The following is a 6,000-nucleotide window of genomic DNA, read 5'->3' on the forward strand; positions in this document are numbered from 1 at the left end:
ATAAAAGTAACAAAAAACCCCAAATGATTCAGAGTTTATTGTATTTTGTAAATTCCAGTTATTTTCAGTGATACCTCATTCTTTATTGTTGGCTATCAATTAGAACACACGCAAAATATACTGTGGGTATACAAATCTACTAAATATAGCAACACCTACATATATCTGACAATATATCATATACAAGTCTATCTATCTATCTATCTATCTATCTATCTATCTATCTATCTATCTATCTATCTATCTATCTATCTATCTATCTATCTATCTATCTATCTATCTATCTATCTATCTATCTATCTATCCAATGGGGCTCTTAAAAAAAAAGGTTAAATGGCACTCATATAAGTTTTGATGTGTACAATCGCTATATAGGCTAACAATCAATGACAAAACTTTGATAATTTTGCGTAAAAAAGTGTGCAACATTTTTTAATTCTATACTTTGTCACTGCAGGTAAACTTGAATGGAGGTAATAATTACCATAGGAACAATAAATACATATATATAAATGGAATTGTACAAAACTGCACAATTAAAAAGTATACTACCAAGGGATAACACAGATACAAGACATATTAGGTAGATATAGTTAAAGCACATATGCCCTAATAAAGAAACGTGATAAATGCAGTTGGAAGAAGGATGATGTAAGGGCCTGACCTTATCTATCTGTTTGAGCAAATGAATATATTTCAATGCAATGTATGTAGACCAAAAAGGTAAAAACAAAATATTGGCTTGTAATAAAACCTTATATATTGCTAATGTTTGAATGTGCAAAACAGAGCTAGGTAGCTCCCATTCTTGATGAGTACCATTTTTTGGAAGTTATGGAGAAGTAGAGCTTAAAACATTGTTAATACTAGCGTATGTGGAAGAGGTTATAAAACTTTCAAGAGGCTATTTATTAAATCTATAATTTTTATTTTTGTCTGAAGAATATATATTCATAAATTAATCAATAAGGGGAAAATTTTGAAAAAACTGAAGCTGAAGGGCGCAAGACTACCGGTTTGCTATACCACAGTAAAAAATGCTCCTTTGGTAGGCCAGTATGGTAAACTGCATTAGTATGTAGGCCATTCATTGTCCTCCTGTATCATTGCTGCATGCATTAGTACTACGAAGTTGTATTTCTGAACAGAAAAATTATACAAAATCCCCAAAACACAATTCACAAAACCTATCCGTATATAATATAATAAATGTTATCGTTTTTGTCCCTATGTTTTCCAGTCACACTGGGATGATGTTCTAAAAATAGTTTTTTAGCCAGGTTCGCAAATATTTACTTAAAGAGCCCAAGAAGCTGTATTTATGTAATATCCCCAGTCTGACTATAAAATCTGCTTTTATTTTTTCAGTGTAATAATTGAATTGCTGGGTGATCAGTAGTGAAGATCAGAGTTGTCTATCGACAGCATAGAAGTTCTTATGAGCTGAGCACTTGACACTGCTCTGTGCTTAGGATGTGCAAAAACGATTCAACATGGCTTCACCTGAAGTGGAATGCTTATTGAACTGTGACCCCAGAATCCTGACCCCAGAAAATTAGTAAAAAAATGTACTTTGAATCTTCTATAAATCTATATATATAGTTCTATAAAGAGTTTTTATTCTTCGCAGCTAATAGCTAATAACAACTAATCAGAATTCACTTTGCTAAAATCAGCCCAAAACAAGATAGATTCTGATTTACTACTATGGGTTACTACAATGGAGAATTAGTACGTAAGAATAAGGCCTCTTTATTGCATAAAGCTGTTTGTCTAATTAGTGAGGTACTGCATGACTTAGCATTCTTATCAACAGGTACACTTGTACACTTGTACACTTTACAATTTTTTCCCTACATCCCCACAGTCATCCCTTCAGTATCTGACTGAATTCATACTCCAGGCACACTTTACAAGTCACTCTTGGTCCCAGCCACCCTCCAGGTGCAACCTTTTGCATTGACTGCAGGTGTTTTCAGTCATTGCTTAATCCTTAGAAGACCAGTTCAGGCTATATGTAGGTTGGTCATACAGACATAGTGAAATGTATGCACCAAAACACATATTACAAAAATGCTGGGTTTATTATATGGGAATAATAAAAAATGTTAATATATTTGTATTTATTGCCTTCGATTTTTATCTAGCTATTAAATGCACATTAAGCTATTTTTTATATTTTTTTTATGATTTTTATAAATGTTTTATGTTTTAAATTGTATTGTAACTGTCTGCCCTCATGTTGTAAAGCGCTATGCAAACTGTTGGTGCTATTTAAATCCTGTATAATAATAATAATAATAATAATAATAATAATAATATAAATAAAAACTTTCATCTCTGATATATCTTTTATAGAAAAATGCTAATTACCTGTGTAACTACTAATAAGCATATTTAAATAAGCATGTTCTATCATGACTGTTGACCTAAGTATAATAAGGTTTTTGTGATTTCTCACGCTGAGAACATCTAATCTTTATTTGGACCTCCCAGTTCTATATAAATCATTAATGCATACAGCTAAGTAAAGCAATGCCATGGAAATTATCGAGCATATAATATAAAGACTGTCAATGCCTACTTTGAGTGCTAGAGTCCAATAAAGGTTTGGTGATAAATGCAAAAAAAAATCATCAGTTGTTTTAAAAAAAAAATATATATATATCATTCCTCTCTTCCCAATTGGCCGTCAACTTGTCTTAAAAATTAGTTAAGACTGACACTGTAGGAAGGTACCTTTCAATTCAGCAAAAGATTTATGGTTGGCTAACCAGTACTGTTTTCCTAGACACACCATACTTATACTATAAACACAAGATGGGAAGAGAGGATATACATCAGCTTTAGGTTGGAAGCCTAAGTTGTATTCAGTAGGCACAGCGCCTAACTGAGCCGTCTGTCTCTGTCTGGTGGTTATAATCATGTCCAGGTTGTGGCTGAATTCTCATCAAAAAAAAAAATCTGCATTCACCACTAGACCACTTAGTAAACTGGGTTAAAGTCCACTTTAACACATGGCTGCATTGTCAAGGCTCATAAATAAATTGCAAACTTTTTTGTGTTGTTATTATTGTAAGTCAAGTTTCCCTTTTCTTTCTCTGGTATGGCAACTTAATACTAGTCACCGATGCAAGACAAATCATTTCATTGATCGTACATATTGTATAACATCTACTTGTTTAGGCAACCAGTTTAGCCTCACTACATGTCTGTACACTGTCCTTCGAAAAACCAAACACAGCCGATTTTGCCAGTCCAGCTTCATACACCAAAAGTAAAAGAAAATATGCTGTATATAAAACAACTTTCATCAACATTATTTTTATAATATTTTTGTAAAATTTTATTATTGGCAAAATAGATTCCCCCGAGGGTTAAAAAAGCGCTAATTATTCGGCAAAAGCGAGGATACCTTAAAAATATTTCATTTAAAAATATGAATTTTCCAAACAGTAAAAACACTGAAAAAGATAAAATTCAATCAATTTTATTTGGTGTAATGGAGTTTTGAAAGGCCCCAAGAGAGGGCTTTTTATTTTTTGAACAAAAGAAAATTAAAAGGGGTATAAAAAAGGCTTTTCTCCTACAGCATAGCTATATACAAAAAAAGTATACAAGATACTGAATTAGATTCCACAAAATAGACCACTGATAATCATTACATCCTTTAAATTGAATGCACTAAAAGCTTCTGGTCTGAAATCAAACAAGTAAATCAATTATCAAATAACATTAAATTATCAAAGATGTCTGCCCCTAACTGCTTTAGAATTGAGTATCCTTCTCACTTAATTAAATATGTATTTCTGTCCAAAGACATACCTCAAGAGTGCGTTCAAAACCAACGGAAAAGCAGAATGGAAACATGCAGTACAGGTTAGGCTGCATATTTTATAATAAGTAAAACATTGCCTCCTACAGTACATGCTTCTTTCAAAATCAAGGGTATATATTTCAACTTTTAAGGTCGTTCTCCAAAATAAAATATAAGGTATGCTTCTTAAAGTGTCAGCCATTACTGGAGCTTCAAAAATGCAGGTTAATGTTTGAAAGAGTTGTGTAAAGTCACAGAGGCCTAATCCAGCGTCAGAAATGTAATGCCATCCTACAGTGAACATGTCAACTTCCTTGAATGGAACTTTGTGTTTACTCCATAAAGTGGGGGTGAGGCTACCCTCTTGCTTATCAGTGTAGATGTAAAAAGCAGTAGTCACACCTAAATGGACGGTACTAATTAACGAGTAAAGGTATTAGCCTTGCTAAACAAGAGCAACAACTAAAATAACGTGAAATCCGCACATCTATTTTATCCATACAGCAATATCTGTAGATCGGTACGAAGTGTAATAAACTTATCAAAGGTAATGATAGTTGTAAAGAATGATAGGTGAAACAAGAGAGTGAAAGACTGAGACTCTGTAGTCATAGGATTGTAAATCTCTAAACACAGGCTGACTAGAGATATATAAAAAATTCAGCGTATTACTTATTACTGACAAAACAGACTAGGCCATACATCCTTCAGTTTGCTCATTTGCATCTATCTACATAAAATAATTATGCATAAAAATAATAGAAAATGTTTAGTCTTTAAAAAAAAAAAAAAAAAAAAAAAAAATATATATATATATATATATATATATATATATATATATATATATATATATATATATATATATATATATATATATTTTGCACAAACAATAAAAATTAACCACGTTACAATGATCGGATAGTAAACCAGTGAAAAAGCATGAGACATTCATATCATAAGGTCAGAGGGTCCGCCCTAGACATGATCATATATACAGAATATCATAACTAAGTCATCAAATAACTTTGTTCAGAATATATATGCTGTTTTATATTAATGTTTTTAGCATATCTTCCTATATTTTATGTACCTAAAGTGTATATAATAAAATATAAACAAAAAAGTAAATAATAAAAAAAGGTAATGATATTGGCAGGAACAGCAAAGCACTAGACAGATAGTTGCCATAAACTGCGAGACCCAGTTGTATATATTTTATATATTAGAACAGACAGAAAAATATTTCAATTTCCCTGACCATAATTTTTACCGTAGAAGAGTTTTAGAGTAAAAGAGTTTATCTCTACTTGTTTTCAGTGATCCTCTTAAAGAAACTGTTTTCTGGACAGAGCCTAATGTCTGTATTAACTGTTCCTGTGCTGTAGTATCAGTAGCACACGGCAGGATTTAAGTCACCACATAGTGCTGCACAATCACAGAAGCACAAAGTGTGGTCTGTCTGCAGATTTGTGACGTTAATTAGAAAACTAAACACTATCGGCCAGATGAATCTATACATGATTTTCAAATGATTAAAGGGCAACGGTCAGAGCAAGCACAAGGGGTCATTCGTATTAGCAGAGCCACATGGCACAATCCAGGACGTCTGCAAGGCGGGCAAACGACTGACTCGGAGCAGTATTAACCTAAATATCACGTCTCCTGGCACCAGGGTTATTTACATGCCTCGTCCTCAATTTAAGGCTGCATTTGGGGTTCTCTATGTAAACTGAGCTCTGTGTAGATGTGCTAGTGAAACTGACTGCACAGTTTAAAACTGACAAACTAAGAAAGGTATTTTCTGTGGTGCAAAAGGTGTACGTACCTACCTACATCATATTAATTAACAACTATGCTTTTACATTTAATAATGCAGAGGATAATAAATGGTTGATTTCACCTCACTCATTTAAATGAACATAAATGGGTACTTATCATATCAAACTATTTATATACTGTATAATTTATATATAAAAAACTATTTTCTGACCTTTATCTAGTTCACCAATAGGTTATGCCATTATATAATTATATACATATAAGTATATAACTGTATGATTGTATAGTAAATACATGCAAGCATATATACAATACATATATCAATTAAACACCCTTAATGCTTAGAATTTTTAATTCAAAGAGAAAGCCTAAGTCTTTAACTAGCTACCACTCATAGACAGTCT

At 32.2% G+C, this 6,000-nt stretch overlaps 1 protein-coding gene across 4 annotated transcripts in view; it reads right to left on the bottom strand.

The window, feature by feature from the left end:
• The window catches only part of SATB2 (SATB homeobox 2), a 303,695-nt gene that overhangs the window by 290,897 nt on the left and 6,798 nt on the right, over positions 1–6,000 (bottom strand). The gene's annotated exons all lie outside the window — the stretch shown is intronic.

The sequence above is a fragment of the Aquarana catesbeiana genome, linkage group LG06 (genome assembly GCF_042186555.1).
Source record: "Aquarana catesbeiana isolate 2022-GZ linkage group LG06, ASM4218655v1, whole genome shotgun sequence".
Lineage (NCBI taxonomy): Eukaryota > Metazoa > Chordata > Amphibia > Anura > Ranidae > Aquarana > Aquarana catesbeiana.